The sequence below is a fragment of the Macrobrachium nipponense genome, chromosome 40 (assembly GCF_015104395.2).
Source record: "Macrobrachium nipponense isolate FS-2020 chromosome 40, ASM1510439v2, whole genome shotgun sequence".
Classification (NCBI taxonomy): domain Eukaryota; kingdom Metazoa; phylum Arthropoda; class Malacostraca; order Decapoda; family Palaemonidae; genus Macrobrachium; species Macrobrachium nipponense.
Genome location: NC_061101.1, coordinates 23,097,564 through 23,116,017, shown reverse-complemented (window position 1 = coordinate 23,116,017; position 18,454 = coordinate 23,097,564). Strand labels below are relative to the sequence as shown.

General features: G+C 37.5%; 1 protein-coding gene across 5 annotated transcripts in view; it reads right to left on the bottom strand.

Annotated features, from left to right (window-relative positions):
• Positions 1 to 18,454, bottom strand: part of LOC135211992 (rabphilin-3A-like) — a 454,956-nt gene that overhangs the window by 321,045 nt on the left and 115,457 nt on the right. The window lies entirely within an intron of this gene.

Here is an 18,454-nt window from a genome sequence, read left to right as displayed (position 1 = left end):
CTTCTCTCTCTCTCTCTCTCTCTCCCTCTCCACTTCCAGTAAAGGACACATCATTGTCGACGAACTTTCAGGTGGCTGTAGTAGAAAGTAGATTCTCAACCGTACATCTCTCTCTCTCTCTCTCTCTCTCTCTCTCTCTCTCTCTCTCTCCACTTCCAGTAAAGACACATCATTGTCGACGAACTTTCAGGTGGCTTTAGTAGAAAGTAGATTCTCAACCGTACATCTCTCTCTCTCTCTCTCTCTCTCTCTCTCTCTCTCTCTCTCTCTCTCACTATCGTCTCATGTTCCTCTTCGGATGTTTCTTCTTGTCATTATAGTTATTGTTATTGTATGGAGGGTGTTCATAACCAGGCACATTTCTTCTCTCTCTGGCTTTCTTCTCCGCAATGTCTTGTGGCATTCTTTATCTCAGATTTCTTTGTCTCTCTCTGTTTCCTTGACTCGTTGTACCTTCCTTATCCCCGATAAGAATTTTACTTCGGAACTGCTAAGGGTTTGATAACACAACCACCCTCTTTTCGTTTGTTTGTTTGTTTGTATGTAAAGAGTTTTCCGTTGCATGGAACCAGTGGTTATTCAGCACGGGGATCAACGGCTTTACGTGACTTCCGAACCACGTCGAGAGTGAACTTCTATCACCATAAATACACATCTCTAACGCCTCAATGGAATAACCGAGAATCAAACTCGCGGCCACCGAGGTGGCAGGCCAATACCATACCGATCACGCCACTGAGGCGCTAACACATACTTCTCGCGATACCCTATATAACTTGATGCCCCCCCCAAACCCCCACCCCCGCCCTCTTCCTATTCCAACGGTAATATGAAGCGGTGAATAAGATTAATGGATACCTATATTAAACACCGCCTTCGAGAGTGAGTACGAACGTTCCATCGTGAGAAGAAGCCAGCAATGAAAAGACGCGAGAATCCTGTGAAAGATATGCCAATGCCGGAGCCTTAGGTTGACGACGAGCTGTTCCACAGCTTTATTAAAGAGACTATGGACCAATCTCCTATGAATTCTGAGAACCGGCATTGTGAGTACCTATTTCTTCGTTCTATACGAGTTCATTTATTTCCCTTGTTTTCCAGGTACATCGACACCGACACCTCTCGATGGGTGTGACAGTGAAGATGAATGCGATGTCAACTTATATGACAGCCGCACTGGCGAGGTCACGGACCGTACAGATTTTCATGGGGAAGAAGAGGATCCATCCCAAGTAACTTTCCATGGTTTTGTTTGTTTGTCTGTATGGTATTTTGACGTTGCATGGAACCAGTGGTTATTCAGCAACTGGACCAACGGCTTTACGTGACTTCCGAACCACGTCGAGAGTGAACTTCTATACATAAATACACATCTCTCACTCCTCAATGGAATGCCAAAGAATCGAACTCGCGGGTACCGAGGTGACACGCCAACACCATACTGACCACGCCACTGAGGCGTTACATGGGATTCCAGCCCAAAATTCCACCGGGGATCAAACTCCTATGCAGGTTTAGTGACGACACGGGAACGTACCGGAAACCAGGAAGCATCATCGAATACTCTCGGAGAACGAGAAACGGAGAGGCAACAAGGGGAGGCATCACAAAAACGAAATCAATAATTAAAGAACTTGAATACAAGTGGGCAACAAAACCCAATTTGAAGTCATTTGCAAGTCATAAGATACAGGCAAATTTAATTAACAACACCCGTACACGCTTGTCTGAACGTATTCACCTCGTTGTTTATTTAGACTTCCTGAATAATACTCGCCTACCATATGAAATTCATTAGTTACATAGATGGGTGAGTAATTAAACAGGCCTGCTCGCTCGAAATCAAAATTAAACAGGCCGATATTGCGCTTCCCCGTAACGTTACCAGTAACGATGGTTTCACTTTGAAAGTTATCGGGCTGAAGTAATGAAGGAATCCTGCCTTCCAGTGACTGCAGCTAGAATATCAAAGTCAGTGTCTGGATGAGTGTCAAAGGACGCGCTAAGGTAAGTGTGAATGTTTCTTTATACTTTTTTTAAAATGTTCCATTAAAGATAATCCTGTACAATAAAAAAACCGGTTTTAAATAATTCGTCCACACTGCAGTCAGGTATGTCACACACGTCGAAAAATCACACACAGGATAAATACAAGTTAAAGACTAATTGGCCGTTCTAACCAGTACTTCATACGATTATCCAGCAGTTGGAAACTAGAACTGAAGAAATGCAACACATGTCATTGTGGGAACTTCTTTACATACAAGATATGTGACGCGTGGAATAAACTGACACCAAAGGTTGTAAACAGAAACAGTGTGGACAAATTCAAAAGAAAGCTAGACAAAATCATTAGGACACTGTAAATGAATAGAATGAATAGTAAAACCTGTACCTAGAGATAAGTGATCACACGATGTCTCCCCGGATGGATTAACAAGTCTTTGAGACATCCCAATCCTCGTGACTCCTTGTTACTCGAAAATGTTTTCGGGGAGAGAGAGAGAGAGAGAGAGAGAGAGAGAGAGAGAGAGAGAGAGAGAGAGAGAAGTTATTTGTGCCAATTAAGGATGTTTTCCCGTGACTTGAATTAAAAAGTTCATAAAGTTTGATATGAAGCCGTTCATAAAGATAACTATGTGAAATTCTAAAAAAGTTACATTTGTCTTAATGACATAAAACAGATTTCTACAGGAAGTGAGGATCTCAAATTGTTTTTGCATCAAAACCTTCGTGGTTATCGGTAGGTTCTCTGACATGATGCAGTTCATTAATCGTTAAAGTTACATTATTATTATTATTATTATTTTTTTTTTTTTTTTTTTTTTTTGCTCTATCACAGTCCTCCAATTCGACTAGGGTGGTATTTATAGTGGGGGTGGGGGCCGGGTTGCATCCTGCCTCCTTAGGAGTCCATCACTTTTCTTACTGTGTGCCGTTTCTAGGATCACACTCTTCTGCATGAGTCCTGGAGCTACTTCAGCGTCTAGTTTTTCTAGATTCCTTTTCAGGGATCTTGGGATCGTGCCTAGTGCTCCTATGATTATGGGTACGATTTCCACTGGCATATCCCATATCCTTCTTATTTCTATTTTCAGATCTTGATACTTATCCATTTTTTCCCTTCTTTTCTTCTCTTCTGGTGGTGTCCCATGGTATTGCGACATCAATGAGTGATACTTTCTTCTTGACTTTGTCAATCAACGTCACGTCTGGTCTGTTTGCACGTATCACCCTATCCGTTCTGATACCATAGTCCCAGAGGATTTTCTTTGCCTGATCGTTTTCTACACTCCTTCAGGTTGGTGCTCGTACCACTTATTACTGCAAGGTGCTGATGTTTCTTACACAGGCTCCAGTGGAGGGCTTTTTGCCTTTTGCCACTGAATCATGCCTCTTTTGTAACTGGTTCTGTGCAAGTGCCGGGCATTCACTTGCTATGTGGTTTATGGTTTCATTTTTCGTATTGCACTTCCTACATATGGGAGAGATGTTATTTCCGTCTATCATACTTTGAACATATCTGGTTCTTAGGGCCTGATCTTGTGCCGCTGTTATCATTCCTTCAGTTCCTTCTTTAGCTCTCTCTGTAGCCATTGCCAATTGTCATCGCTGGCTAGTTCTTTAGTCTAATTATTATTATTATTGTTTTTTTTTTGCTCTATCACAGTCCTCCAATTCGACTGGGTGGTATTTATAGTGTGGGGTTCCGGGTTTGCATCCTGCCTCCTTAGGAGTCCATCCACTCTTCTTACTATGTGCCGCCGTTTCTAGGATCACACTCTTCTGCATGTCCTGGAGCTACTTCAGCCTCTAATTTTTCTAGATTCCTTTTCAGGGATCTTGGGATCGTTGCCTAGTGCTCCTATGATTATGGGTACGATTTCCACTGGCATATCCCATATCCTTCTTATTTCTATTTTCAGATCTTGATACTTATCCAATTTTCCCTCCTCTCTTCTTCAACTCTCGTGTCCCCAATGGTATTGCGACATCAATGAGTGATACTTTCTTCTTGACCTTGTCAATCAACGTCACGTCTGGTCTGTTTGCACGTATCACCCTATCCGTTCTGATACCATAGTCCCAGAGGATACTTTGCCTGATCGTTTTCTATCACTCCTTCAGGTTGGTGCTCGTACCACTTATTACTGCAAGGTAGCTGATGTTTCTTGCACAGCTCCAGTGGAGGGCTTTTGCTACTGAATCATGTCTCTTTTTGTACTGGTTCTGTGCAAGTGCCGGGCATTCACTTGCTATGTGGTTTATGGTTTCACTTTTCGTATTGCACTTCCTGCATATGGAGAGATGTTATTTCCGTCTATCGTACTTTGAACATATCTGGTTCTTAGGGCCTGATCTTGTGCCGCTGTTATCATTCCTTCAGTTTCCTTCTTTAGCTCTCCCCTCTGTAGCCATTGCCAATTGTCATCGCTGGCTAGTTCTTTAGTCTGTCTCATGTATTGTCCGTGCATTGGTTATTATTATTAGTATTATTATTATTATAATTATTATTATATTATTATTATTATCTAAAAGCTTCAGGAGGTGACATCCTACCAATGTTAATAAATTAATATGATCGTTATTGTTGGGAAAGGCATTTGGAACAAGCTTAGAACGTCGTTAATCAGCAAAGCAAGCTTACGCAGAACAGAATGTTGACAGTAATGGTGCAAAGGAGCCCGAAAAGTTACTTAAAAATAAATAAGCATAGTGCAATTCATTATTACTTTTTTCAACCTGCTATCATCCGCAAGCGCTGTTGAGTGAATTACATCGTTTTTGCGTTATTAATAGCTTATTTGAATAATAAAACTTCACTTAACTTTTAAATGATTAAAAGACTTTTCAATTAATTGGAATGTCAAAAGAGACTAAGATTATTTTCCTCCCAACTGGCTCTATAATTACAGCCTCGGGGATACATTATTAATATCTCGACCCAGACCGTAAAAGGAAAATTTTTATTTTTAGAGCCCATTTCTTCTATGTTTGAAGAGTAGAAAACTTCAACGTTCAAAAGAGAAACTATTTTAATTTCTTTTATAATTCAAATACTTCCTGGATTACCACTTAAAAGCTTTATGAACTTTCTTTCCAGTACTTTTTTGAAAAATGTAGAACTAATAGCGCTCTATATTTAGGCTTTATAATTACTAAGTTTGTTGTTGTCATATTTCAAATTAAAAATAATCAGTAATATATTTATTTCTTAAACGTATTTTTCCAGATACCTGGTTCATCCTGCTAGGAAAATAATCTAGAATCACATGAATAGTCTAACGGGCAAAGTTTGAATTTACGTTCAAAACACAACATAACACTGAAGTTAAAAATATTGAAACAAATAAATTTCTAATACACCATGAAGTATAATTGTCTTATTTGACTCATACCATATGTCGATAAAAATTCGTTGGGATCCATGAATAATATTCTGGAAAATCCTGTAGACAGAGAAACAAATACACGCATGTGAATCCATAACCTATTCCGCTTGGCCAGCTAAGATAATATAATCAAACAATGCCCACCCCTTCAGTCCCCACATCGATCCGCCAAAGACAATCAGAAACATCTTCAGGACAGCCAAACATACACACAGGCGCCCACACACACACACACACACACACACATGGATAAATACATAAACCCGTTCCAACTTCGCAGGCTGGAACAGAAACTAAACACTGTCACAACTTCCCCTCCTTTCCATCGATCCCTCATGTGAGTCTCTCTCTCTCTCTCTCTCTCTCTTCTCTCTCTCTCTCTCTCAATAGTACCCCCAAAGAGTTGAAGTTTGTCGGAGCTGAGCTGGTGATCACATTAGAGCAGCATAATCCCCTTTCCAACGTAATTAACATGAGAAACACGTCTCCTAAACAACCAACCATCCCATTTACCCACGTCTCCATTCTTGGCGCTCTCCTAAGTTGGAGAGTGACGAGCTAAACAATTAGGTAATGCGTAACAATCGCAGAGACTTAAGAGATACCCAAGGAGATTACACACACACACACACACACACACACACACACACATATATTTTATATATATATATATATATAGCCTTTTTCCTCAGCAGGAGTCGATTCCGCAAGACCATAAGCCCCCCCTGTTCTCTATAAGTTTTTGGGGACAACGCTGCTATCCCCATGCCCTTCTCTGCACTGTCTACAACCCACAGAAACCGACGAACTTTCAGGTGGGCTGCATAATCCTCATCTATGGTCAACAGAGAAACGGAATTCATCCGGACGCGGAAATCGTCTTCGTCAGAACTATCGCAGGGTCGCTCACTGGATTACGAACTGTGGCCTCACGTTTTTTTTTTCCTGTTTAAATCTGATGAATCACTCTCTCTCTCTCTCTCTCTCTCTCTCTCTCTCTCTCTCTCTCTCTCTCACACACACACATTAAATGAATAAAAGCGACACAATAATAACATATTGAACTGAATTTTATCTCTTTTTGAAACAGAAGACCCACTCAGGAAAGTAACTTAAAGGGAGAGTAATAACCGAATCAATACCCTGGATACATAAATATAGTCACAAATCTAAAACATTCTCGGATAAAAAAAGGACACCTTTGACATTAAATACTTCCTAGGAGGAACAAGTTATGTTTATAGGATATTGGGACATTAAACGAATGGTTATTTTTACAGTCATTTTGACTTACCCTTCTGCCCCCAATAAGCTCTTCTTATCCTACTATTACACCCCACCCCCAACCCCTCTTCTCCCTCCCCCCAATAACTCCTGTCACTAGGTCAGCGTTTGTAACTAAATACTTGTCAATAAAACAACATTTCCTAACTTAGTAGGTCTTGAATAATCCACGAAGGAAGAGTAAAAACCAAGTATAACGTGGCCAGAAAAGATTCAGTAATATGCGAATATTTATAAGATATTTGTTAATATTATGGAATAAAGTTATTTTTAAGACCACTGAGCCTTCAATTGCATCATGGGATAAAGTATTGTCTTTTTTATAACATCGCTGAAGTTCACTCCTTTCTTTATACATATTACATGAAAAAAAGAGTATCCCTCTATTTAGGACATATTGCGGATCAGTGATCATTAACTGCCTTTGTTTGCCTTAAAGAACAAAGCCTTCATTTCTTTCATTTGATTGCATTACAATGGCGCATTCGTCTTCTTTGGTTATGTTATGTAATTATACATATTCCACTCCTTCGATTACATTACCCCGTAAAACGCAATCCCATTGTGACACACTGACCTCATAGTTCATTGCTAAGGTATTTTGTTGTAAGACTTCCTCCGTTTTCTTTGCCTTGTTGTCTCCGAAAGATAAGGAGAAGTCATTAGCACCTGACAAGAACAATTTATCTTTTTCTAGTCACCCTTCGGTCCAAAGGACTCCCCAGAGAATATTGCAGGGACCCTTTCAAATATCCATGAAAAATGCTCTTCATCAAAATTCTTCCATATATAATTTCTTTGAAAACTATTCCTTCGGTAAATTCCTCAATAAGCGAATTTTCTTGTGATAAAAAATTATTATTGTTTCTAGCAACTTTTTCAGTATTTAATTTTCAGGAAAAATATGAGTAAGCACAGTCTTCGATACATTAATTTTCATGAAGTATAATTTTCAACTTCATATATCTTGAGGGAGAGGAATCAAAATAAATCTAGGAAAAATACGAGTAATGAGGACAATTTTTCCTAGAGTAATCTGAGTCCTATCTCTCAAGATATATGCTATTGAAAAGTATACTTCATGAAAATTAATATATCGAAGACTGTGCTTAGGCAAATCTTTCTTGAAAAAAAATATATAGTGAGTTATACAGTGGATATTTAGAAACGATGGCAGCCATTAATAGGTCACTTGAATTGAAATTTGTGAAAGACTGAAAAACGCGATTGAAACAGTAAACAACTGAATGAGTTTTGGAAATAAAGTCAACTGAAATCACTTACTAAATAAGTTTATACATAAGCCTAAAATTATCTGTTTTTTGTAATACGGCCATGAACAGTGGTATGACAGTGAAACTATGTCTAAAAGATTTTATTCGTTTTGAGAATAAAGTTTCCCTTGATATAGTATATGACACACTTATGTGACTTATACAAAAAATTTAAGCTGAAAAATTATTCTTTTGTATTTGTTTTCGTCGTTCGATGATGATGAAATGATGAGTGAAATTGGCTGACAATTTGATCTTATAAAGATATAAACTGCTCTTCTAAATACAATAGAAAAACGAAAAAAAAAACTGAAAGCAAACAATCTGCGCAGCTCGTGTTAATATATTGCTATATAAACATGTCTCTCTCACTATAAGAAATGTTTTAATATTTTACTCTCGTAATAACGCTCATATAATCCAATAGGAAACAAGGCGATGAATCATGATATTTCACGAACCAAATTGGGACAACTCACTGTCTGATCGAATTTTACATAATGGCGTCACTAAAATTCTATAACTGACAAAAAAAGAAAAAAAAAAGGGGGGAGGGAGCTAAAAGAATAGGAAGCTGAAATGAAACCCTGCAGTTCACATGAGCATAAAACTTTATGCCGAGATCAGCACATATAACGATAAAAATTACCGAAGAAACAAGTTTCTCTCGACATCGAATAAATAAATCCTTTATTCGGATTAGGATTGACAGCATTTGACGATAGCATACGGCGCCTAAATAGGCAAATGTTTCTCACAAATGCTTCTCGCATTCACAAACAATGAGACAGAGCGTTCAACGCCAACCCAACCTGGAGTTCTCGAGAATATATTCCAGATTCCAGCGAAACACAAGCGTCTTACATATCGTGCCTCCGTGAATCACTTTACGAAAATAAATCTCTCCTGTCACTTCAGGGGCTCCTCGAATAATGGATCTCAGGCGAAATTGCTGCAAGACATTCTTATTGGGAAACGTGCGTCTTTCACGTTGAAGCCATTTAAAAAACGCTGAGCTAGTAGATGGTGTAGTCGCTATTTCCAACTGATACATGCAAGCACTTTAGTAGAAATGTCACAACAGAACGTACGTATATTTACACTAAGAGATCTATATTCACCTCAAATATTAATCACTCAAAAAAAACAAAAACAACAAAATAAATAAATGATAACACCCTCCTTCAGATATCACAAAACAGACAAACTAACAGGAACTGTTGAACAAACAACCTTCGCCAAGTGTCAGCCAAAGTAAGGATCAGGCTTTGGAAATACCAAAATAGAACATAAGAAGGTTCGAGGTTTTCCGTCGCCCCCAACATTTTCCAATTGCAGTGTGTTTCTTTGCTGTCCGGCCGAATGTTTACCGAACCGCCTGACGAGGACAGAGAGGCCCCACACAAAGAGGGGAAGGGGCATTTTCATTAGCGCCTCCTATCGACTTCAAGGTCCAGCAGCTTTCAAGAGGCTTAGGGAGGAAAAAAAAAAAAAGACGGAGACCTGTTTGTCTACCTGAACCATCCTGTTAGGAAGAGGACATTACTGGTGGTTATTTCATTGGTTTCCTTTGAGAATGATCCTTTATGAAACAGGATTCTGAGTAAATATTGACTTCTTGTTAGTATCTCTCTCTCTCTCTCTCTCTCTCTCTCTCTCTCGGAATGAACAGTATGGGCTAGCCTAATTTATTTGAAAATACAGTGACACATCACTTATCTAAGCAGTGAATTATGCGCCTGATTGTTATTCACCAGTTGTGGGCTGCAATCACTGTGAGAGGAGAGAGAGTGGAGACTGAGAGAGAGACGAGAGAGAGATTGAGAGAGAGAGGTAGTTACAACATATATATATATATATATATATATATATATATTTTGTATAAAAAAATATATAAAATCTATATATATATATATCTATATATATACCTATATATATATCTATATAATATATATATATATATATATATATATATATATATACATATATATATATATATATATATACATATATATATATATATATATTATATATATATATATATATATATATATATATAATTATATAGATAGATAGATAATCAGCATGAGCATTCACTCACTAAAAATTAGTAATCCCTATTTCGTCAACCAACTCTGGAATTCTATTCCCGCTTCCTTTTGCACAAAATCTATAACCTTCCTACCCTCAAGCCCTAATCATTTGACTTCTTCCTAGTTCTCCTGTAGGCTGAACAAACAGATAAAATGACGGGATGTCATTAACCTTCACGTTACTCCATATGATGAAAATAGGAAACTGGAAGCAACATACCTGATAGTAAATAACGCGTAAAAGTGCTGCTACTACTTCCTATTAAGAGTAATGCTAACTCTACTCTACATTAATATATAGATTAAAATTATTAGTAATTTAAAAAAAAATAGAGACCATTTACAAGGATGAAACGTCTCACAAGCGCAATGTCTTCACCCTCTCGTTGATTTTCGGAGGCCTAATTACCGGCACTCTTTTAGTTCACTGTAGGAGCCCTCTGGTTCCATTAAATATATTATAGGGTAAAACAGTGCAAGGGAAGAAATACATAATTTAAAAAGAATCGTGGAACTCTGCTTGAGAACGCAAATATTCACAGGCAAACGACAGAAAAGCCAAGAGAACACAAACGTGATTCCTCGGAACTTTTATTGTTTGAAAAAACGATCCTGCGACTTTAGGCGGGATTTTCTCGTCCGTTCAAACGCCTTCAATCACGAGAGAGAGAGAGAGAGAGAGAGAGAGAGAGAGAGAGAGAGATTTCGAATTTCTTATGCACAATGTCGCTGTAAAACGACTAACCCTTCCTAGGAAACTGTTTGAGAATGATTATGAGTCAGTTTTTTTTCTTTGAACTGTGCGCCTTTTGAGATATGCTACGGTTTTGTCGACTTTTGAATTAGCGAAGAGAAAGAGTCGGAAATACTTAAGACTCCAAAACTGAAAGCCAGGGAGTTGGTATTGGTTTCCAGGCTGAATAAGACTACGTAATATAATGTAGTAAGAGAGCAATTAAATTCCCTGATAAAGTAAAATAAAAACAATCACAAAAATATTTCTAAGGCTTAAAAACGACTTTGTAAGTCTGCTTATGTAAACATTGTTACCAATTCATGCAGGACAATATAACCGCCAACTAGGTTATGCATTTGGTCCTGTTTGTGTGTGAATGTATGCATGTGTTCAGAGATTTCGTATGCCGAATATAAAAAGTTAAAACTTCATTCTTACTCGACCTCCTCTCTTAAACACACAATCCCTGATCAGCGCAGGTGAGACAGAGATATAAATACAAATTCCTATTTGCGTGCGTAATGTAAAGTGCAATAAATTCCCCATTAAAACTGCAAGCACTCGCATACGTCAGAGAGGGTAGGGGCGTATAACACAATTCACCACCCCCTCATCAGTATACACTATACAGGGAACCAGCCACGCGTAACGGGGTGTCGTATAATTTTAAATAACTGTATGCACCATGTAACATCTAACGTTCAAACGAAGCTTGTCATTAGAATTTGGTATATCATTACCACTGTCGCTTCATTAGCATTAACAAGGTCAGTGAGGGTGAATGGGGCCATTTGACCTTATATCCTGAGTCATGGAGTCAGGTTTAGGAGGATGAGATCTGTTCGGGGCCAATTGCTAAGAAGCAGTAAAAGTGAGTCATCTTAACTGAACTATAGTTGATGAAGGGATTAGTGCACCAAATACAGGATAATGCAAAGCTGTAATGATGGAGAATCCTTTCGAGGATTAATATTTCAAAGAAGTTGCATAAGTCAAATGAACACCTATTCTAAAGCAATTCCAAGGATGAGAATTCTCTGGCGTCGCAGATATATACTATATGAACCAGAGGTCTATGGAGTTTAGAGGGGAGGAACGATGATCAAAGTTCATTTTACCAGGAAAAAGCTAATTCAGAAATACACGAGGACTTTGTCCCTATATAAGATTTCAGGAAGAAAATTTACACTACAAATATAAATACCGTACACACACATACACATACATACATACACACACACACACACACACATATTATATATATATATATATAATATATATATATATATATATATATATTTATATATATATATCTATATATGTATGTATATATATATATATATATATATATATATATATATATATATATATATATATATGTATACATATATATATATTTACATATGTACTATGCATTTCAACAAACAGTTGACCAGCCTTAGACGCGTAAAATCCGACAAGCAACGAATATAGGTAAACTAGAGCTTCGACAATATAAATAATAACTTCGAAACAGAATTTCTCAACGGAGCGAGAAACCAGGCAAGAACACCGTATACCACTTTCTACTTCTACAAACAGCGAAGCCAGTGCTTACAGTTCAAGGATATGTTTTGTAAAGACTGTGTTCCAATGCAGAGCTCTACAGGCGTCAAATCTTTCACGAACACTTTTTTTTAAAAAAACAGAAATCATGCCAAACAACTTTTTGTGATGTTATGGAAAAACATATTATTAATAATGTTTAGGCGACGTATTCCCTCTTCAGCCATGGTTGAATCATTTTCATAAAATCATCGCAATCCTATACTGACATTTATCATTGTTATTCCTGTCAGAGGAAATAATTCAAAATATTCTTTAAGTACAGAATCATTTTATACGGCGACTAAATTTTATTTCTGTGATTTGTAATGAAGAAAGTTACCAAATTCTGTATGAATTCTGCTAAATTACTACTTTAAGATATATTTTACAATTTTTTATGGAAAAAATTGACACGTGCATTGAGGGTACAAGGCAACCTTGGTAAATAATAAGCAGAGAGCTCCTCATTTTACTAGTGGCTGGAACAACGATAGATCATGACAAAAAAAAAACGAAGCAGGTTTAGCTTGAACTGGCTTGAAATTTCCTTCAGTGTAATTTTAATTTAAGGGATTTTCAATATAAACTGGCACCATATACGGATTTGGTGGTTAATATATGAATAAAAAAAAACTCTTAAAAGTAAAATCCTGTATTTCATAAATATATATAGTCAAGAAACCCCATTTCTTGCAGTGAGAAAATACGTCAAACATTTTGGATTATGCCACAAATTACGAATGAATAATTAGAGATAACAAATGCATAAAATGTTCAGCTCGGTCTCATTCATTAGCAAACGAAGAAAATATTTTCCCGCGGATAAATCTCGTCAAAGAGCTACATGACAGCGAATCATTTTCTAAGGAAATATCGAGTACTGAAAAGTACTCTTCATCATAACCTGCAATCTATGTGGACAAAGACTAAGGACTTCTTATATTTTTGTGCAATATCAGCAGCCAAAATTAATTTATAATAAAGATTCACATTGCCCTTATAACACGTCATTCATCACCCGAAATTTATCAAATAATACTGTCATCCACTGAACGTTAATAATTAATTTCTTTTATGAAATGTTAATGGAAACACTATCAGTCTCTCTAATTGGGTCTGATGGGTAGCGGAAATGAGGTAAAATTTGCCTAAAACAGCAATTGCCTTATTGCAATACCACTTAGTTTATACGTCATTATATTAAATTTCATTGTTATTGTTACAGTTTTCATGCCTAACAATATCATCGTCATAATCACACTCCTTATCAGGAGATCATGCACTATAGCGTTTTGTAGGTACTTTTTTGGTTAGTACTACATAATATTTCTATTTCAACCTCTGCCTTTCGGCAATCATCTCATCCGCTTCTTAGTAAAACTCACATTTGCTTTTACTTTACAATGCCTTCATCAACTTCATTTTTTTACAAGTGACCGAGCCTGAACAAGTTCGGTCTCATCACCACAGACCCAACATCTCTCTCAACATCCGCCCCCCCCCCCCCCCCCCCCCCCCCCCCCCCCCCCCCCCCCCCCCCACCCCCCCCCCCCCCCCCCTCTTTTTTTTTTTTTTTTTTTTTTTTTTTTTTCTTCTTCAGAAGGCGAGAGGAGACCACTTCGGTCCGATCATAAATTTCGGAACCTCTTCTTCAGCTGAGCGACTGGATTATAAACACGTGAAAGGACGGTAGGTCCATTAACGATATTATTCATCCGTGCGGGAATGTCTCTCTGTGTTTCCCTAGCAGAGAGAGAGAGAGAGAGAGAGAGAGAGAGAGAGAGAGAGAGACGAGAGAGACGCGAGAGAGAGAGAAGAGAGAGAGAGAGGGTGGGGTTGTTTCAGATCCTTTGGATGTTGTTATTAGACGTCTAAATCATTATCAACTTGTTACCGTGCTTTTGCTATAGTTTTCAACCCAATTCCCAATTCCATTTACCCTAGCGACATATTTTGAGTGTACAATAAGTCAAAATAAAATACAATTTACCTGTAATAACTGGCACACGAACACAAAATATTAAAATAACAATTTGCTGTTTTTAAATTACAATTCTCAAAATACCCTGAAATCGTAAACGTCATCAAAGACAGAGGCGGCTACAACATACAATTCTGTTTTATTATGCAGAGCCAGGCATATACAACAGTCTTCAGTTGATTGTTGATATTAAACTAAGATGAAAGGCCGGGTAATTGTTCACTGCGTAGCCGTTGCAACTTCAACGGTGTAGAATTTGCCTACATTCAGTCCTACGAAATTGCTTCATCAATGTAGCGGCTCCCTAAAGTGTCCAGGTTACTGACTGAATTGATTAATACACAATATGGGGAGATGATGGTACAAGCCCTGGGAGGTGCGATGAGAGAGAGAGAGAGAGAGAGAGAGAGAGAGAGCGAGAGAGAGAGAGAGAGAGAGAGAGAGAGAGAGAGAGGTTATCCCACTGAATAGATACATAATGCATGAAGATGATGATACAAAGCAAAGGGTAATCATGAGTAATATCAAAATCTAATACTTAACGATAGAGAGAGAGAGAGAGAGAGAGAGAGAGAGAGAGAGAGAGAGAGAGAGAGAGGGGGAGAGGTTATCTCAAATTAATTAATTAGATACATAATGTATGAAGATGATGACACAAACTTTGAGAAATGTGATATGAAAGTATTACATAACGCAATGGTACTGGTCCTGACTTCCCGCAAAAGAGAGAGAGAGAGAGAGAGAGAGAGAGAGAGAGAGAGAGAGAGAGAGAGAGAGAGAGAGAGAGCCTGACTGAATATGCAAATAATGTTTGAGAACGATAATACAAAGCCTACGTAATGCGATATGAACCTATTACTTACGCGCTGACACGAGGTTTCCTTCTAATTGGAGAGAGACGTCGATTCGGGCTCGAGAGGGAGAGAGAGAGAGAAGTGGAAGACGGGAGAGAGAGAGAGACGAGAGAGACCAGAGAGAAGGGAGAGAGATGAAGATGAGAGAGAGAGAGAGAGAGAGAGAGAGATTTTATTGAGAAAACTCCAAAATAAGAGAAAGATGTAAATGATTCTCCGGTAATGAATCATATATTTGAAAATTGTGGAATGATTGTTCAAGAAAAATTCATTTAAGAGAATGCAAGAATTGCAAAGAAAAATTTCATGGTAAGTATTGCTTGCCAAAACAAAAATAAAGAGCGGATAAGAAAATTGGGGAGTAAATTTCATTTGTCAAAGGAATAATAAATTTAAGATATCACCCACGGGGGAATAGTTTTATATATTGGATAACAACTGTGAAAGGAAAACATTTTAGAAGATCACTAGCGAAAAGAAAGGTTTACAGGAGATATGGCTCATCAGAGGATAACACAAAACGAAACTCGATTTTGCAAGAGGAAGGCGTGAAATTGGATAACACTTGCGGTACGAAACCTCGATACTGGATATCACCTGCAAGAGAAACACTGGATAGTAAATAGCACCTTCCCCCAGAAATACTACGGCGGATATCACAAAAAGAAAACTAGTTAGTGAATCTTTATACTTGCAAGACAAAATCTCGAGGTTGGATGCAAGCCAGCCAAAAGATCATCAAAATAAAAAGATGAGATCTCTTATAAATATGGACATGGACCAAAGTAGATATGTGTAATCAGTGATCAAAACCCAACAATACAAGAGTGACGAGTGAGTCATCCGAAATGTCACGGGCCAAGCAAAATAAAGCAAAGAGAAAGGGAAGCATAAACATTTTGAAAGGTAAAACTGTTGGTGATAACATGTAGTAAACAACTTCAGAGACAGACGGTGTTTGTAAGCATGACAGTGAGAGACTTTACTATGTGAAATCACTGATCATGGGCACCTAGAGTATGTACACAAAACTCTTCAATTAATCATATTGTATATATATATATATATATATATATATACTATTATATATATATATATATATATATATATATATATAATAAATAGAATCACTGTTCGTTGACATTTGCACAAGAGAAACACAGAGCCGCTTCAAAATATAGACGAACAGCAAGTAGTAAACAAAATTTCCAATGGCCGGAAAATAACCACGCCCACTTTCTACAATATTATTGCAGGACGCGCCCCCTTGAATGAGCGCCAAATGGACATTTAAACTTCCCTAGATTACATTTTCGAGGAAGGAATTCCATTTTAAAAGTTTTCATAAAAAAAAATTGTAGTGATTTCTTATTAAGTTTAGTAAGACGTCGCCAGTAAGGCCTCAGCTTTTGACCGAGATGTAAAAATTTGTGGTCAGTCAGTGGTAACTCGCATAACTTTCGGCGTTACTATTACTATCGCTACAAACAGACAGAGGGACTATAAAGCGGCTCATCTTTGTGCACAACACTGGCAAACATCGCCGAAAGTTATCATGAAGAAAAGTGCTTGAATGAATGTTCCCTGGAGTTTCAACCTGAGTACCATAAAAGATGAGTAGGTGGTGCCTTAGCCATGTTCAAAAAGAATAAGCAATATCAGATGAGAAGAAAAACAAGTTGCTTTTGTCACTCTTGATTAAAAGAAAATTAAGTAAACAGGCACTTCCTTTTTATACAGGAACGTGAAACCCTGAGACGGAAATATCCACCTACAATTTTAGGGATATTGCAGTTCCCAGTTCTTTATTTATTTTATTATTATTATTATTATTATTATTATTATTATTATTATTATTATTATTATTATTATTATTATTATTATTATTATTATTATTCCTTTTGACATTTGCTCATCCACTTGGCTAAGATACAGTGGACGAGAATGACTTTCCCTTCTCGCTATCACGTTCTCACTATATACCCTTTTTCCACCTTCAGCCTTATTCAGTCATTCGTGATATTGAAGTTTCATCCATCTTCGTAAATCAAGATAAATTTCGGGTCCGTTTTTAGAAAATCTTAAGACTTGGCCTCCCTTAAAGTTAGTCAGTCTTAAAGTTGCACCTTTGCTCTTGGGCTAAACCGAACTTTAGGGTGAATGGCAATGCATTGGTCTCTTATATTTTCGTTTACGTAGACAGTGGTCGTAGTTGATATCCTAGTTCCCTTAATTATTTATAAAAAAATAAAATAAAATATTTATACGTACACACATATGCATATATAAATACATACATATATGTGTGTATAGATATATTACAACACACACGTATATATATATATATATATATATATATATATATATATATATATATATATATATACTATACACACACTGTCTCCAGCGGCTGTTTTTCTCGTGTGTATGAGGAAGGAACTCCTCGTTTAGACTTGCCGGCCTCCACTCCGGGGACATCCTCTCATTATAGGTCCCTATAAAAGCAAAAAGAATGAAGGTCCAATTTTAGTCCGAGCTCCGTGGAGGTACGTAAAGTCTCTAATGTTTCTGATTCAACAATTAAATAACGAATATGGCATTAACTCTTTTCCCATACTAATCCATGTAGCGCTGAGTTTTTTTTTTTTTTTACCACAGAGAGAGAGAGAAAGAGAGAGAGAGAGAGAGAGAGAGAGAGAGAGAGAATTCAAAAGCATTGTACCACCCTCTCATATTCACCTACGTGTCCTGTCAGCCATTCAGTCTCTGTACCTAGTTACATCCTTCAGTTCGTTCGGTCAACTCCAAATGACATTATAAAGAAAAATAAAAAGATTTGGTGCTGAAAATAAAATGGCGTGGCACCAGAGAAGATTTGCACCCATATACATACATACATCCATACGCCCTACTACAACAGATTCTCAAGGCTTGACAAACAGGACTCCCATGAGAGACACCAGTGCGGGAGAGATCTACTTTGGATGATGAAAATGGCAAATCCACACAGCAATACAAGAGTATTCCTTCAATCGCATATATGGTTGCCAAGAATGCAGCCTCTGAGCTATACAATTTCAGCAGGATCCTGTGGATGGCTTTTGTAATAGGAGGTTTAGTGCATCACCACAAAAAAACGTTTTTTATATATACCCTCAATAGACATTCAGGAATCAAGATCACAGCTGACACAACTACCAAACACAAGAGAAAAGCAAACAGCTATACAGAGCTGCTATCAAATTCCGGCGT